This window comes from Vipera berus (assembly GCF_964194415.1).
Source record: "Vipera berus genome assembly, chromosome: 3".
In the NCBI taxonomy this organism is placed as follows: Eukaryota; Metazoa; Chordata; class Lepidosauria; order Squamata; family Viperidae; genus Vipera; species Vipera berus.
In genome coordinates this window covers 163,600,716-163,619,492 of record NC_138204.1, presented here as the reverse complement: position 1 = coordinate 163,619,492, position 18,777 = coordinate 163,600,716, and the positions used below count along the sequence as shown (strand labels likewise).

At 43.9% G+C, this 18,777-nt stretch overlaps 1 protein-coding gene across 2 annotated transcripts in view; it reads left to right on the top strand.

Moving 5' to 3' along the window:
• The window catches only part of LDLRAD4 (low density lipoprotein receptor class A domain containing 4), a 294,973-nt gene that overhangs the window by 64,089 nt on the left and 212,107 nt on the right, over positions 1–18,777 (top strand). Inside the window, exon 3 of one of the 2 annotated variants that reach the window (XM_081324424.1) lies at positions 8,739–8,810. The exons of the other annotated variant lie outside the window; for it this stretch is intronic. The gene's annotated coding sequence lies outside the window, so the exon portion shown is untranslated. The remainder of the gene's footprint in view (positions 1–8,738; positions 8,811–18,777) is intronic. 2 annotated transcript variants of the gene reach the window in all.

Sequence of the window (18,777 nt, the reverse complement as noted above, 5' to 3'; positions counted from 1 at the left end):
TTGTTTTTGATATTGGTAAGCAGCTTTTGTATTTTGATACTATGTTTTTATGGACTGACTTTTATGTGCATGATACTGGATTGATACTTGGACTATTTCTTACTGTGTTTCTTTTTGTTGTCTGAGTAAAAATAAGTTATAAAACTCGTGTTAGTGCATTACTGTTTGCCTAAAAGTCCCAGCACAACTTCCACTGTGTATTAATAATACTCTGTTAAACAAACCATTTTTTCAACAACATATTCTAACAATATGGATCACTAAGTAGATGCAAGGTATTATGTGCTACCATCAGGTAATCAATTTTTTTAGATATAGAAATTATTAACTGGCTGTAGTTCAACTCCCCTTCCCCAAATCTTCATTTTCTGTGAAATCACCCTATCTGCCTAAAATGAAAACAGTATTATTTCCTCCATACCATTAACAAAGAAACAAAAACTCTCCAATTAACATTACAAAATGCACTGAAAGTCAACGTAGTGTAGAAGTTAAGGTATTGGTTTACAAAGAGTACAAAGACCTCCTCTTTGACCACAGATCTCACCGGTCACTTTTTAGTCTCTTCTATATCCAGTGCATCCCACAGGACTATAATGCCAATGAGAGAACCATATTGCATGATAAGATTAACATCAGACCACAACCATTCTCAGTTGGATACTAGTTAACTTTAAAAGATCCAGAAGATGCCCAAAGAAATGCTGGGCAGACGATATAGCTCAAATCAAAGAAACAGGATTAACTGAAAATGATTTGTGTATGGAAGCAGTTGGAAAGCAGCTGAAATTGTCTTTATCCTGGGGTAGATTGTTTTGGGCTGATTTTGCTTTTATCTCTATAGTATCTACTGTATAGGTATAGCTATAGCTTATATTTTTACTTTATATTAGACTACCATAATAATAACAAGACATTGAAATGTGAGATCAATCATAAAATTGATTTCAGTAATCTTACATAAGTAAGTTAAGTAATATTTTGTTCTTCAGGCCAACATGGAAAAATATGTAATCAAAGCTGAGTAGCATTTATTGCTACTGGCCTGTTTGGTGAATATGGCTCCCCTTATTTAAACTTGATTTACTTTATGAACTACTGCTGGTTTACTTATATCATAAGAGTGTGTGTGTGTGTGCGTGCGCACGTGTGTGTGTATGTATGAACATACATTGGAATCATTGGCTGCTTTGTCATTCACATTTGCAAAGCGATCTGCTTAGTTTTTCACCATACCTACGCAAGATCAAAGGTAACACTATTCAAATAAGATTTTCAATTATAATTGCCCATAGGCTATTTTTAATTTGTCTGTGGCAAAAGCCAACAATACAAAACTCAAAACATTTCATTTCCAGTTATAGTCTTAAATAAAACTAAATTAAAAATTGCCATTAAAAGATGGCATTGCAGCAACTTCCTAGTTGCTTTGCCCAACCTTTTGTCTCTGAAGTGTTTGGGGACAAAATTAGGGCCTTCCACATTGCTGCAAATAGGGGAGGAACAATATAGAAAGAAACAAAACTAGCAACTGTGGAAAGTAGTGGAGCTCTGTCTCTAAGGAACATTTCAAGGAACAGGCGTCATCTTCATCTGCAGACCTGGTAACTCTGTTATATTTCAAATTGCTTTTCAAGGACAGAAATATAACAGAAATGTAAACTTGTTTCTGTTGGTACCCAGTCTATAGGCTAGGCTGCTTCTTTCAATTTGTAGGCTATTAAAAAAATGTCCATCAAATTGATTTGCTGCACATGTTGGTGGCCACAAACTTCTCTTAAACAGTTGATTCAAAAAGACATATATTTCGATGTCTGCAGTCTACTAGATGAAATGTTTGACGCATACAGCACTTAGGATACAAGCCCGCTGTTTGTGGAAATAGCTGGTCTGCCTAAAAATAGACAAAAGGTTTCAAACTTTTTTTTCATCCCTTCAGTGTCAAAGAAAGACCATAAGAACATAAATCAAAGCTGGCAAATTGATTTGCAAATGTGTACATAGTTAATGTTCATATAGGTACAGTACGTAATGCAGGTGAATATTTTAACTCTTCTATTGCCTTTATAAAAGGTTATCATACAATACCTTTTTTGTTGTTTTTGTCCTATATTTAATATCTAATGTGCTATAATATCTTATGGCTGATTTCTCACTTGACCAGTTGTCAAAAAGTAGATCAAAAGAGTTGATTGAGGTTTATATCAATTAAGAGTCAACAATAAACAAAGTTTTCCTGATATCTGTGAATTTCTTCTTCACTTTGGAATCTGATAGGAACTGCATTGCCTGTTTATATATTGCTTTTTATTCACTTTATTTATTTGCTTTTTTATTCTGCTTGCTCTGTGAGTGGAACAAATATTTTAACGATGCCATAAGTTTCCAGTTCTTGGAGAAATGCAGAAATTTTAATTATGAGAGAGCTAATGTACTATTATTGAGTACATACCATATCTGGTATTAGACATATCATTAAGAAACCTGAGAAAGAAAGAATCACCAAAGAAGACACAAGACTAAAATAATGTAATTCAGGTTGTGTGCCATATTGTTGATTAGAAACAATGAATGACACATTGCTACTCTAGTATTTCCATACTTAATTTCAATACTAATATTAAGTCTTGATAGTTTAGGGAAAGAAATGCTTGGAACAAAGCCACAAAAAATTTCTGGCATGTTAATGCTATTATTGGCTCGAATTCTAAGCAATAATCTAATCAGGCAAAAGAAACAATTTCTATCACTTCAGATTTTAACTTTTCTCACAGGATTCAATTTTGTTCCCAGATTCCTCAAATCTGTAATACTACTATATGTTTTCAGGTGCAAGGGGAAGAGAGGCTCCATTCCATGGTAATAAAAATTATTCTGACTGTGAAAAAGAAATCAGGATCCAAATAACTGTGTAATTGAAAATTATTTGGGAGAGGGCAATCCAATAGTGTGTGTCATCCAATTGTATTATACACAGCATTGGTTAAACTAAGGACTCCAAGAACTGGAGGTTTAGAATGGGTAGTACTGTTTATGCTGAAAGGTATTAAGGAGGAGGAGGATGGACCCAAGCTGAAACTGCTTTTGGCAGGGTCACACATTGAGTTAAATCACATTGTGATGTCTTTGATTTTGACTTGACGTCATGTGCAAATCCAATCTTTGTGGATGAGAATCATGCTTTATGTGTGAATCCAGGTTTGGGAACTTGTTTAAATATACAGTTAACACAGTAATAGCAAGATTTTGCTGGGAAAATAGTTACCTCTGGCCTAATTAGTAATGTTAAGAGATACTTTTCTTTTAGAGTTTTCTTAAATATCCAATATCCCAAAAATCGTTTGGTAAAAATTCCTGTATCTGGTTGCCCTGATGAAGTAGCCTACAAAGAGACCATCCTCTCCCCCCTGACCCACCCACCCACCCACCCCCAAAAAAAGATGAAGGCAATTTTAAAGAATTCAAACTGTCATTTCTGGAAAAGTTAGTTTAGGCCTTTTTGTTATAACTTCTTTTTAAAATTGGTGTTTAGTGCAGGTTACATTCTGCTTCAGTATTTTTTCTCTCAATATTAAGAGAAACAGAAAAATCATGGCTTTAAAAAGAAATTGTAAATAATATCTACATCTTTTCCACTTAACTCTATTCTGATAAAGGTAGAAAAACACAGTAATCATGGGTAGTCAAGAGAAATTACATAGTTCCCAGCTTGATTACACTATTTTTATCAGCTTGGAAAGAGTTTTTAATTAAAACAAATGTTGTACATTTGTTTCCAATAACATGGAAATTGGTATACACTAAGGGTACAAGTAATGATACGAGGTTGGAAGGAAGACAATTTCATAGATTAAAGTGTGGTCCTAGGATCCCCTGGGACACCTCAAACTCAGAACTATTTGGCAGATATTTACAAAAATTTAAAACAACCCATTCTCACTATTTTTTCATTTGGTAAAAATAAAGTTTTTTCATGAAAGATATTTACCGTATATACTTGAGTATAAGCCGAATTTTTCAGCCCACTTTTTGGGCTGAAAAAATCCACTTCGGCTTATACTCCAGTGAACAAAAAAAAAGAACTTACCGAGGACTTGCGCGCGGCCGAGGCTTCGGTGCTTCCGGGATCGTGCGCACCTCTCCCAAGCCGCCGCCGTCCGGAGACCTGCCGAAGTTTGGGGAGGTTTGGGGAGGTGCGCACGCACCTCCCCAAACCTCCCCAAACGTCGGCAGGTCTCCGGACCTCCGCGCCCTGCCTGCCTGCTTCTTTCCGCTGCCTGGCTGCCCTACGATGTAACCCGCTTCATGATAGAGTGCGACACCTGCAAGGACTGGTTTCATGGGAGGTAACACAAAGCGGTCATTCTCGCCTTTCCCTCCCCCCCTCGCCCGCCCGCTCGCTTTTTTTTTCCTCTCAAGCATCACTGGACTGGGCCAGGGAAATCAGAGAGAAGCTGGGCGTGCAGCGTCACGGCGACGGCTGGAAGCCTCGCCCAGCTAGGGACAGAGAGGAAGGAGGGAGGGAGGGAGGGAGGGCGCGCGCAGGCAGAGAGGGTTTGGTCAGGGTGGCGGCGGCGGCGGCGGACACGGGGAGCTGAGGCGCCATCCGGTAGGTAGAGGCCGTTATGGGAAGGAGGCGGGAGAAGGGACGTGTGGGGGAAGTACGGGGGCCGTGTAAACGGAGTACGTGCGGCGCCGCGCGGGTCTGATAGAACTGGGCCGGCAACGGGTGCTTGTGAAGCGGCTGAGGGCTGGCTAGGAAGGGGGCGGCGGCGGCGGCACTGGCGTTTTGCGGGTGGGACAAGGCTCTCGAGAGAGAACATGGTGGAGGCGGAACCGACCCCGCCGCTCCCTGCAGGGGAGAGAAGCCGGGCAAGCGCTGCTCCAGTCCTCGCTCTTCTTCCCTCTCCCGATTTTGCCTTCCTCTCCAAGATAAGTTCGAGCGGTAGGGGAAAGTTAGAGCCCCTTTCTGAGGCCGCCCCTTACTTGGGATTGTTGGGCGAGAAGGCGACGTGGGCATGGAGGAGGAAGTAAGTCGCGTTTTACTCGTCACTGCGGGGCGGGGAGAAAAAAAGTTCTTGCCGGCCGGACTTGGATGGCGGCAGCGGCATCAGCTGGGAGCCGCAGCCCCGCCTAGTCCGGCTGAGCTGAACCAGCTCAACACAAAGCGGTCGGGCCTTTCCTCCCCCCCCTTTCCCTCCCCCCTCCCGCTCTAGGGCAGAGATCCCCTTCCTATCGCTCGGGGCCTTTCGTCTCTTTGGCTCGCCAGGGCTGGAGCGGCGAGAGCGAGCGGCAGAGGAGAGATGGTGGGCTTTCCTTTCCTTTCCTTTCCTTTCCTTTCCTTTCCTTTCCTTTCCTTTCCTTTCCTTTCCTTTCCTTTCCTTCCCTTCCCTTCCCTTCCCTTCCCTTCCCTTCCCTTCCCTTTCCGTTAGAGAGCTACCTTCGTGATTACAATGTGGAGTGGCCGACAGGCTGAAAGCACATTAGGTAGCACTTGAGACATGCAGGCAAATCCTGCTAAAGGGCTTTCCCCCCCACTGGATCCGCGCTCCGCAAGCCTCTGCCGCCGGCGGAGGCTGGATCCGCGCTCCGCAAGCCTCTGCCGCCGGCAGAGGCTTGCGGGGCGCGGATCCAGCCAGCGGCAGAGGCTTGTGGAGCACGGATCCAGCCTCCGCCGGCGGCAGAGGCTTGCGGAGCGCGGATCCAGCCTCCGCCGGCGGCAGAGGCTTGCGGGGCGTGGATCCAGCCGGCGGCAGAGGCTTGTGGAGCGCGGATCCAGCCTCCACCAGCGGCAGAGGCTTGCGGAGCGCGGTTCCAGCCTCCGCCGGCAGCAGAGGCTTGCGGAGCGCGGATCCAGCCGGCGGCAGAGGCTTGTGGAGCAAGGATCCAGCCTCCGCCGGCGGCAGAGGCTTGCGGAGCGCGGATCCAGCCGCCGGCGACAGAGGCTCGATCCGCCGTTCTGCAAGCCTCCGCCGCCGGTTAATACCCTGTATTCAGCTCTGGGAAGTGGGGGGAAGGGGGAGAGAGGGGGAGTTTGGGAGGAGGGGGAGGGGGAGCTCCACGGTGCAAAAATAAAGCCCTGCTGCTCTTCGCGTTGCTTGCCCGACTGGCTGTCACGGGACCACATGGATCGCCTCGCTCCCACCGGCAGCTGATTCCTTCGAGTTTGGTCTCGAGTGATTTTGCATTTTCTCCAGTGCTGAAAGCCACTCGGCGGATCCTAGCCTCGGCTTATACTTGAGTCAAGAACTTTTTCCAGTTTTTGGGGGTAAAATTAGGGGTCTCGGCTTATACTCGAGTCGGCTTATACTCAAGTATATACGGTATGTTATATCAAGTGGTTTTTGATGTTGTTTTTACATGATTCATTTAATAATAAATATTTAATGAATTCATCAGTTTAATGTGTGGCAAATATTGATAAATGTAACCCACACACATAAAAGCTCTTTTGGTGTCCTCCGTGATTTTTTTTTTAAAGGAAATGATTCTGAGAGCAAAGGTTTAAGAAACATTTGAAACGGTGCTCTAAGGGGGCTTTTACTGGTAGGAATCTTTGTATTTCACTATGAATGAATCCAACAATTGCATCAACATTTTATAAGCACTATTTAATAATAATGATTACATTATAACTCTAAGCCTAACCATACTGTATAAACTTATATTTTAAAGTTAGGAAATATATCTTTAAGTTATATGGTAAAAAAAGCCCCATTGTTTGAGGTGAGAAAGGATGTCATTAATAGAAGTTCCTTTCCCAGTGGCCTCTAACTGCTCAGAACGGGGTTAAGAGTCTCTTTCCCTTGCATTTGTCACCATGGAAGTCATTTTTTAAAATGGCAAAACTCCTTCAATTTTCTCTCTGTGTGTGTTCCTTTGAATCAGTGTTGACTCCTGGCAACTGCTTTGAAATTTGCTCCTGCAGATTTCTTGGCAAGATTTTTCAGAAGTGTTTTGCCATTGCCTTCTTCCTAGGGCTGAGAGAGTGGCTGGCCCAAGGTCATTCAGCTGGCTTTGTGCCTAAGGCAGGACTGGAACTCGCAGTCTTTAGCCTGATGCCTTAATCACAACACCAAACTGGTTTGATTCAATTATAGATATTTAATGATTATGAATATGCTTATTTTAAAATAATAACAGCCTCCTATGGACACGTTCTGTAATTTAAAGAACAGTTGAGTCAAATAAGAAAAGTTCCGAAAGATAATATTTTGCCTGTTTTAAAAACAGGCATTTGAGAACTAACTGGCCTTTTTCACATGTTTCTTGAAAATGTATATATTATCTCCTCTTGCTTCTTAAATCTAAAATACATTCTAAAAGCCTGGGCATTTTATGCTTTCAGGCAGCTCCTCCTAGAGACTACTCACTTAGTTTTCTTAGCAAATCCTGTCTTTATTACAGGCTTGGTTCTGCAGCTGCCTTGCCTATAATTCTTTTGAAGTTCAAATAGCTTCCAACATGGAGTGGACTGCAGACTTTGCCTCTGTGTGTTTTGGTTATGTAACAGATTAGATCATCAGGAGAACTGTGAAATGATCTCAGCTGAGTGGAAATGAGAAACTTGTGCAGGAAAGAGGGAGAAAATGTTTAGGTATATATAAAAAGTAGTTGGTACTTCCATAGCAGATATCTTGGAATACCAAGGAAGTACAGTAGAATGATACTATGTTTTGTTTTCCATTCCAATTGGCAAATCATAGATGAAGGATCAGTCAAAGCAATTACTGTAGTCACATTTCTAGATTGTTGTTGATTAGCACTTCATTTTCTCACATACCTTTGATTCTTCATTCCTCATGCAGTTTGGATGCAAGGGTATAGTATAAAACAAGCATTCTCAGAATGGTTTACTGTGAGCTTTTAGTTGAAGTAATACATGATCTGTTTTAGTTGAAGTAATACATGATCTGTTTTGTAGAAATGTGGCTAATTTTCTTATTGATAGGCTTATTGGCAGACTCATATGTTAAAGCTACTGAATATCTCAGTAGATGGCAGCATCTGCCTGACCTTGTTTGAACTGGATGGGGGCTCAAGTCTCTGTATTTGGATGAGAGACCACAAGGGAATACTAGACTATAGGTTAGATCAGAAAATCAGAAACACGGAAGAAGGCAATGATAATTCACTTCCAAAAGGTTTCAAAGAAAACTGCACATATGTGTTGATAAAATCACTGTGGATTGACCTCAAGTCAAAGTGGCCTTGACCTTGATCTTTACTGAGAGATCCATAATGGCCTAGCTATACCGAACACTAAGCCGTTGGTACCCCATGCTTAGTTAAAACTATGAGTTAATAAGTTTAATAAGCTGCAAACATACATAACAAGCCAGGTTGTAAAATATGTATCTTTATCCTGTCTTCTTCTTTCATCTTCAGTATGAATGTAAAGGAGAGCTTGAATACATAAAACAGCATACACTTCTTAAATGTTCTAATTATCATATTTATGCATGGTCTAAAACGTTGTGGTGTTTCCTATGCAGTAAGAAGTTATAATGATAGTCATATTATCTTTGTAACATATTTATACCCCATCTACAGAGACTATTTTGTGATTAATTCTGGTTTAGAAAAAAAATCTTTTATGAATGGCTTGTTTCTTCTAAATTACAGTTAAAATTAATTATAGTTTTGGATTCAAACATATCAGTACATTTCAGTAAATTAAAGATAGAAGGAATACTATAATAAATGTGCTTCTAAATCTTCTCCTCTTGGTTCTACAGGAAGAGAGGAAAAATGCAGAAGCTGAAGCCATAGCATCAGATTTACTGATCGAATCTCAGTGTGGCCTAAAAGTAAATATAAGACTAATCAATTGATTATGTTGCATCAGTTATTAAAATCTGAGTTTATACTACATGCTGTGCCAAAATAAGGAGTTGGAAAGCATAGGCAGTACATTAAAGTGACCTACATATCTGAACACAGTTTAGAACAGGATTGCACTATATTTCTTGGCAGCTACAACTGTGCTGGCATAGACATCTCAGCAATTTATTCTTTGTAGCTGCTTTTGCCTTGGCTCTTTCTCAGAGGAGCTTCATTTCCAGTTATAAGAAGCAAAGTTTTGGGTGCATAATAATTGAGAAGTCAGGTAAATGAAACTGAAAAATGACAGCATGCCATGCATATGTGGGACAAGCAATTCACTTTCTAACCTTTGTTAATGTTCAAATGAATGTTCAAATGAAATATCAATTTTCATGATATATTAATGAAAACTGAAGTGTTGCCTTATTGCAGATGAGTGAGCCATTCTTCAAGTGATGAAAAGAGAAAGGAAAAATAATAATTAGAAATCATGCTTGAAAGAACTATCTCTTGTGTTTTTAATGGCAGGTTGGCATTTTTCTCCCACCCCTCAAATCATGCTGGAAGAAAATTACCAGTGAGTCATGATATGCTGTAAGTGCTCCAGCAAGGAGCATTTAAGAGTATGATTCATAAAGAACTGCTTTAGGAGATTAAAAAAAAACCTTACAAAAGCGTCATTTACAGGATGAGTGTAATCAGTTTAAGTTTGTAACATGTATTAATTCTAGGTTTTTTAAAAGCAATTTACTGGAAATTCACTATCAGTCTCATCCGCTACAATTTTCTGGGGTAAAATGATAGGTCTCAGATGTTTTAGGAATACACCACACTAGTTTATTTCTGGAGTTTATCATGGACAACTAGATCTAGATAGTAATAGGCACATTTTCTTAATGACATCTGTGTTGAGTGTTAAACATTTATTTCTAGCATAATTATAGCAAATCTGTATTCAAAAGGAATTCATTTTTAAACAATCCTGTCTTCGAATTCTTCTGTGTGAAAAAGGTCATGGATAAATGATGGGATCTTGGTTGATCATATGATTAAAGTAGAAATACAAAGTACTTCAGCAGGGTTTTTCAATTGCTGGCTTGGACTTGGAATGACACAAATGATTCCAGGCTAAAGAACTTAACTAGGGTCAGGTCAAAAACTAATTAAACTAAATAAGGTTAAGAGCATTATTTCCTATGTACTTAATTCACTCATACATAAAAATTACAACTTAGTGGCAAGACACTTGAGGATTATATCTAAGTGCTTTGGAAATCACATGTACCCTGGTGATTTGGGTTATCACTGGATTAAAGGGAAAAAAACCCCAGAAAGTGGTAGACAACCCTTTCATGTAGCCATTGTTCTTCTGTCTTAATATGCATGCTGATGTGCAAATCTTGTGGAAAAATAGGCAGCAGCATCAAGATCAGACCAAGACTTAGCATTGTTATACTCCTTTTTTCCATGCATCTATATTACTTTCATAAAAGAAAAAAAATCAGCTTCACATAAAAAAGATAAGTTCTTTTATCTTTATTATATAATAAATAAATAAATAATATAAACAACTAGGATAATTATTTAGATTTATTAAAGATAATGAAATAAATATCTTATTATCAGTGACCTTTTCTAATTTTTCCTGCTTATTTTACACCTGAATTAATTTTCTTAAGTCTGAGGTTGTAATATCAACCTTCATGAGCAATTGAAGATTTTGGTGCTGAGCGGGATATTCTATATGTCCCACAGAGCAATTTTTTTTTTATTTTCCTCCTTTTTATAAATTTCCCCCCTATAATTATAAAACCATTCATTACTGGTAGGGGGTGAATGGAAAGTTGGTTTAACAGCAGAACATTTTCCTGAATCAGTAGTTCATTCCAATATCTGATATTTTTCTTTATCTAAGCCAGAAGGAATGAAATATTTGCTCTCTAGTACTTCAAAACCCTGCTGGATATTTCTAAATATTTCATTTGTTGTATTTTTGCATTCATGTAGGCAAACTACAATCATGTGAAGAAGTAAGTACAAACCATGAAAAGTTTTTTTTTAAATGTATGTGGATATATCAATCCATCTTAATTCATACAGTAAGTATATAACAATAAAGGGGATGTAATTGAACAAACAAATGAAAATTTGACTTTGCAAACAATTAGTCAACAAAAAATTAACAGATTCACGATGCATTTCTTATAACTGTCTACTAATCTGTGGCATTGACTGGGAATTTTTTTCTCCCACTCCTCCATGCAGAGATATATGAGGGGTTTCTTGCAGACAAGGCCTGTTTTAAATTATCCCATAGTATCTTGATGGGATTTAACTACAGGCTTTGACTTCGCCATTCCAGAAGCCTTCTTTTCTCTTTTTTTTCTCAGCCTTTCTTTGGTGGATTTACTGAAATATTTAGTGTCGTTTCCATGTTACATCCACTTTCAGTTGAGCTTCACTCAATAGTGGCAAGAGCTACCTGTAGGTCATGTGATTAACTTCTGGAGTTTTTCAAGACTTCTTTTAGCACCTTTCATTCTGCTGTCAGGCTGAACTTTGTGAGATGTCCCAGCCTGGAAAAGTTGGCAGTTGTTTGAAATCTTCTTCACTTGTAGATGATCTTCCAGACAAATGGAATGCTTGATATCCAATTGTTGCCAGTCCTTTAAAATCCTTTCCCAGACTTGTATTTATCTATAACCTTCGTTCTGAATACCTAAGTGTCTTTGATTCCATACACTTGTACAACAAAGAGCAAATCATATAGATATTTGATCATATTGTTTGAGGTCTGAAGTTTCAATAAGGCATGTTTCCCCCAGATCCTCTCTAATGACATTCTAGTCATTTGCACTTGAACTGGTGCACCTGATTATAATTGTAGGTATTTGAGATAATACTTATGTGCTTAATGTAGGGTTGTACTACTTTGTCCACATGTGAAATTTACACTTATGTTTATTTAAATTACACAATGGAATACAGAATGTAAATGCCATTTATTATATCCTTTTTATCAATATTGTTGAAATATATGTATGTTGAAATATGTTTAAAGAATTAAAAAACTCCATGGGATGTACTTCTTCACATGACCAGATATATGTAGACTATGTGGTTATTAATTTAGCATAACACATACCTTTTTTGCTATCTGCAGTTTCTGTGCAGGGTGGACACTTCTTATACCAACTGGAAACTTGTTAAGTAGACATATTTCAAGTTGTGATATAGCTACAATGAGTGTGCTGTAATTCAACAGCATAGCAGAAAACCTAGTATCAGTGGCTGTAACCTACTAGATGTCCTCTAAAGAAACACCAAAGTGACTTTGTGGACTGCTGAGACTCAGTCTGTTGCAATTGGCATTAGTTGCTCCAGGCAAGTAATCACAAGAAACTGACCTTGGCAAAAAGCACATTTTACACTTCAGTGCTATTCAATTGTCTGTGTGTGTGAGAAAAAAAAACCACAAGCAAGCAATAGGGAAAGAGCTGGCACTGTCCACATGTCTAAAAATTAAACTTTCTGAGATGATGTACTATATGTGAACAACTTTGGAAATACAGTATTTCTGAGAAGGATATTTTACACCCCCCTTCCCTCTCCTCAAATAAAATGACGAAAAGCAGCTATTATAAAAATATCTTTGTTCCAGTGTGCACAACTCTCCATTATAAACTATTTTAGTTCATAATGTTGCCAAACGTACTATATTTCAAAGTGAAATTTGTTTGAAAATTACTGTGCATAATTTCCACTTTGGTTTGCACTTACTCCACTCTGGGTCAATGCCACTCATTGCAGATAGCAAAAATAAATGTGGCTTGATGCTTATTTATTGAACCTTTGCAAACATCAGAGCAGTTAACTGACAGAAACAGGATAAAGGCAAACAAAAACAGAGAGAAACCCCCCCAAAAAACAAACAAACTAACAAGAATTTAGATTATCAATGTATTTGTATTAGCATATATATCAGAAGAACACAGAATTGTTCAGCACTGTTGAAAACAAAATTGTTGGTAGTTAGCATGAATAATCCCAAAGAGAGTAGTCTGGTTATTTCAGTTTTAATTCTTCAATGTATATAACAGCAGAATAGAGATGAAAAACAAGGCACCAGGTGATCCTCTATTCTGCAACATTAAAGGGACAAATTGGTGGATGGAGATAATTATCAAATAAAATTTAGGATTTCTTTTTAAAGCACTTTTAGAACTATTGGAAAATCAAGCCTTAACATGAATTGTGACTACAGATTGAGCTTTTTGCAAATGTAGTTGCTAGATACACCTTCAAGTTACAATTTTGCTGTTGAAATGCTGGGCTAAAGTTCTGCAATTCAGGGCATGTTCAGTGCAGTGTACATCTTGGGGAAAAAACTTGCAGTCTTGCCCTCCTCTTTCATCTTATTCTCTTTCCACCACTTCCCACTTACGTGCACAGCTTCCATTACAAAGCACTGCCACCTTTGCTTTCTTTACTTTTTAAAATTATTTTTGTGGTCTGCAGTGTAAAGGTACAACTCTATGTGGCATTCGGAGAGCCTTTATGTGATCTCACTTGATCCCACTTGGAGAAAGAAATATGCTAATTGCAGCACACCCAGATTCTTTGGAAGTGAAATATAGCTAAGTATAAGTAGGTATTTTAAAACTTTCTTGGGCTATGGGAACCTGTTTAAAAAATTCCAGGACCTCTGATCAAGTGAGCAAAACCTCAAGTGATAGAAAATTTGCTATTAGCCTTTCATGAAAGCGCATCAAATTGTCTTACAATCCTAAATTGTGCAGAACTCAGATTGAAATACCCTTTCACATAGTATCGAGGTCAGAAGAAGTCATTGTTCCTCTTTATTATTCTGCATTACTCAGATCACATCTCGAGTTATTGTGCCCAGTTCTGGATATCAAATTTTAAGATGATTATTGTTCTGTGGTGGTCATTCTTCAGATTGTCAATCAAAATGATAAGGAGCCTGGAAGGAAAAACTTGCAAGGAATGGATTGAGGTGATGAAGATGTTTACTTTTGAGAAGATTGTGGGGATATATCAGGGATTCCCAACTGGGGGTGCTCTCACCCCCCTGGGGGTATGAGACGACTGTCAACTCCTCGTCTTCGCCGGATCAACAAGCACACGGGAAAAACCACGACGAAGTACGGATGACTGGAGAGAGTGCCTTTAATAGCAGGACCTCTAAACATGAATAAAGTCAGCGTTGGGAACCACTCGTCCCAACGCTTCTTTTAAATGTGTTTACTAATTGGGTAATAGCCCCACCCATCAGCCCCACCCGTCAGCCCCACCCTCCTCTACGCAGACCAGCATCTGCGTAAAACTCCACCCCTCTATCCTGTCGCCCCACGCCCCGCTTCCGCCTCTGTCGCCGAAGTCCATACTGCGCGTAGGAAGGTGTAAGTGCAATATCTCCCCCTCTCACCCCCTGGAATCCCTAACGTGCTCCCCTCCACCAACCCGGTGTTTCGGCTCACGCCTGTGTCAGGCCGCCGCACAGCTGTTACGGCTGGCGCGGCTTCCCCATGCGTGACGAGGCCCGCTGCCGGCCGCTGATCAGCCGTGGGAGCAGGCGCGGCCACGGTGGTGACGCCCGGGATCGTCAGTAGCCGCCAAGCAGCTGACCGAAAGGTTGCGGCCGGAGCTTTCCGCGGCCGCGGATCAGCTGGTAGGAGCCGAGCAGCTGTCGGGCGCGGCGTCGGCTGTGGCTGCGGGCTGCGGGCGGCGACCGGAACTCCCTCCTGGCGAGCCGGAGATCTCCCCAGCCGCGGATCAGCTGCTAGGAGCCGAGCAGCTGTCGGGCGCGGCGTCGGCTGTGGCTGTGGGCTGCGGGCGGCGACCGGAACTCCCTCCCGGCAAGCATGTCGAGCCCGAGGGGCTCGACAGTCAGCCTCTCCTACCAAGGCTCCTCCTGGAAGGCAAGATGTAGAAGTCAAACAAGCAGCAGATTCCCCTCGACCCTCCCCCGAGGGTTTACCAGGGTACCTCTGGTGGAACGCCTTGACTAGTCTAGGGGCTTGAACGTTCGATTCCGCCACCCAGGATGCCTCAGTAATCGGATAACCCTTCCAAAGTACTAGGTATTGCAGTCGCCCTCTCCGCCTCCTGGAATCTAGGACCTCCTGTATCTCATATTGTCCATCACCCACGGGCCCCGGCCCTACTGGCTCCCCCCTGACAGGAACGGGCTGGTTTTAGCAGGCTGCCGTGGAACACGGGATGCACCTTGCCCAGAAATCTAGGCAGCCGGAGGCGCACCGTGACCGGGTTGATGACGTGGGTGACTTGAAAGGGGCCTATATACTTAGGGCCGAGTTTCTTGCTAGGTATCTGTAACCTCAGGTATTTTGTGGACAAGTACACCCAGTCCCCAACCCCTGGGGTGTGGAACGGTTGGCGCTTCTTATCTGCTTGGGCCTTTACGACACTGGCTTGCTTGTTCAGAGCCTTCTTGGTTGCCGCCCATGCTTTTCTGACTTGTAGCATCCACTCCTGGGGTTGACAAGGGGAGGTCGTTCCCTGGTCGCACTCGGGAACAGGAGGGAAGTCATAGCCAGACACTACTGTGTACGGTGGGAGACCAGTACTACTGTGCACAGCGTTGTTGTGGGCGATTTCTGCAAATGCCAGTAGGTCGGCCCAGTCTGCCTGCTGGTACGAGACATAACTGCGTAGGTATTGCTCCACCGCCGCGTTGGCCCGTTCAGCCGCACCGTTCGTGCAGGGATGATACCCCGAGCTTAATCCCTGGGATGACCCGATGAACTGGAGGAATTCACGCCAGAACCTGGCGGTAAACTGTACTCCTCGGTCCGAGATAACACGTCTAGGCGCCCCGTGTAAGCGGTACACATGGGTAATAAAGAGCCAGGCCAGACGCCGGGCCGAGGGTAAGCCCCTCAACGGAACAAAATGGGCCTGTTTGGAAAACAGATCAACTATGGTCCAGATAACAGTGTACCCCCGGCTCTCTGGTAGGTCTACGATGAAATCCATCCCGATGTCCTGCCATGGCCGGCCGGGGTCCGCCACTGTCTGTAACAGCCCTGCTGGTTTCCCGGGCTGGGGTTTGGCCATAGCACAAGTGCGGCAATGCCGGACATAATCTTTGACCTGCCGCCTCATCCCGGGCCACCACAACTGACGTCTAGCAAGATGCAGGGTCTTCAGGAACCCGAGGTGTCCGGCCTGCTTGGCATCATGACATCTATAAAGCACAGTGTCTCGCAGGGTTTCCGGCACATATATCTTACTCCCATACCAGGCCAGGTTGTCCCGTCGGGTTAGGAGCCGCGGGTGCTGCTGTAGCCAGCCATCCCCCTCCAGGGCTTTTTTCAGTCGCTGTACCAGATCATCCGCAACCCTGTCCTGTACAGCCTGTACCATTTCTGGGCCGAGGGGAGGGATAAGAGCTTGCACCACCTCCTCCCGCCGATTGTCATACTGCGGAAGCCGCGAGAGGGCATCCGCCAGGAAATTCTTCCCCGCTGGGACGTATTTCAGGGTAAACCTGAACCGCCTGAAATACAGGGCCCACCGTACGTGCTTAGGGGCTAACTTACGTGGGGATTGCAGGGCTTCCAGATTCCTATGGTCTGTCCATACTTCGAAGGGCTTTTCTGCCCCCTCTAGGAGATGCCGCCACGTCTCCAACGCCCACCGAACGGCGTAGGCCTCCTTTTCCCAGATAGCCCAGGCGCGTTCGGTGGTTGATAGCTTTTTGGACGCGTAAGCACAAGGTTGCAATGCGCCTTTGCTATTGTGCTGCAGAATGACAGCTCCGACCGCCACGTCGCTAGCATCTACTTGCACAACGTATGGTGCTGCTGGGTTGGGGTGCAACAGTATGGGCTCTCGGGTGAACAAACCTTTTAGGGTCTCGAAGGCCCGTTGACAGTCTATAGTCCACGTTACACGCAACCCTGGCCGTGGTTTCACCGCCAGCTTTTTGGGTTTTAGCAAGTCTTTTAACGGAAGAGCCACTGCAGCAAAAGATGGTATAAATTGGCGGTAAAAATTGGCAAACCCCAGGAAACTCTGTAGCTGTCGTCTGGTCCCCGGGGCTTGCCACTGCAGTATTGCCTCCACTTTCTTTGGATCCATTGCGATCCCGGCCGCCGAGACCCGATAGCCTAAATAGTCCAGTCGAGACGCGTGAAATTCACATTTTGACAATTTCACGTACAATCGTGCTTCTAGGAGTTTCCGCAGAACCTGGTGCACAAGGGCAACGTGTTGGTCCATTGTCTCCGTATATATAAGGATGTCGTCAAGATACACGAGCACCCCCCTGTACAAATGCTCATGCAAAACTTGATTTATTAGTTGCATGAACATGGCGGGGGCCCCCTGGAGTCCGAATGGCATTACACGAAACTGGTAGCTGCCCAATGGGCAGTTAAACGCTGTTTTCCACTCGTCTCCTCTCTTGATACGTACCCGATAATAGGCTTCGCGTAAGTCCAAACGGGTAAACACCCTCCCCTTAGCCAGGTGGGACAGCATGTCTTTCATTAAGGGCAGTGGATACAAATGTTCAACACACACTGCATTGACCCCCCGGTAGTCCACACAAAGACGCAGGCCCCCGTCTTTCTTCTCCCTAAAAAGAACTGGTGCTGCCATCCGCGAGCGAGCTGGTTGTATGAACCCCCGTGCAAGATTCTTGTCGATATAATTCCGGAGTTCTGTCATCTCCCGTGGGGTCATGGCATACATCCGGGGCTTAGGAAGTTTGACCCCCGGCTCCAGCTCGATCGCGCAGTCCGTCAGTCGGTGGGGAGGCAGGAGATCGCATTCTTGCTCACTGAACACCTCGAGGTATTCGGCGTACTCTGGCGGTACGTGTACTTCTGTCCCAGCCCTGCAACTCTCCTCCGGCTTCCCTAGCGGGCCAGACAGCCCTAGCTGCTCATGTTCAGGGGGCTGTGGCCCAATCCCTAGGCGGAGATGTCGACAACCCCCCTCCCACCAAATGGTCGGGCCCCACCTGTCCAGCCACGTTAGCCCCAGAATCACCTCCTCCGTCATAGAGGGCACCACGATAAATCGTAACCGTTCCCAGTACTCCCCCATATCCAGCCGCACGAGTTCTGTGACATGGGTGATAGGCACCCCCCCAGAAGAGACCCATCTACCTGCTGGAAGCGTATTGGATTCCTTAGCCGTACCACCCTAATACCCAGTGTAGCCACCACCTTCCGGCTAATGAGACACCTCGTGCTGCCCGAATCAATTAAAGCCTTAACCTCCACCACCTCTCCCGTGGCGGGGTTTGTTAACGTAACCGGGACTGCAAATGGGCTAACCGAGGCACTTACCATGGGGTCCTCCTCTGGTCTATCCCCATGCCCGTACAACTCCACGTCCACATCAATGGCACTGTCTCCTCCCGTCTGGCCACCTCCTCCTGGTGTTGACTCCACAGCCTGCCAGGAAGCCCGGGAACGCTCTGCAAAGCGCCCGGGGGTTGTGCTCCTTGCCGGGGTTGCTGCCGCGACCACCCGGGATGCAGGTATTGGGCAGGCGGCCACGCGGTGCCCTGGTTGATCGCACCTGAAACAACGCAGAACGGACCGCGGGGGCTGGACGGTAGGACCCAGCGACGAAGGTGACGGCTTCTGCACCTGGCCCTGCGACCTTGGCGGGACCTGACGGGGGTCTCCTACAGGCCGTACACGGCGTTGACAACCCCGTAGGGCCACATCCAGCTCGACCGCGACCCGCAGCCACTCCTGGAGCCTGGAAGGGATTCCGTGGACGATACAAGCCCGTAGGAGGTAATCATCCAGACCGGCCCGGAACTGGTGAATCAGCATCCTCTCTGGCCAGGAACTGAGCCTGCCGGCCACTTCACGAATGTCCTGCACATAGACTGTAGCTGGACGGCCATTCTGCCGCAGGCCAACGATCTCAGCCTCCGCTCGA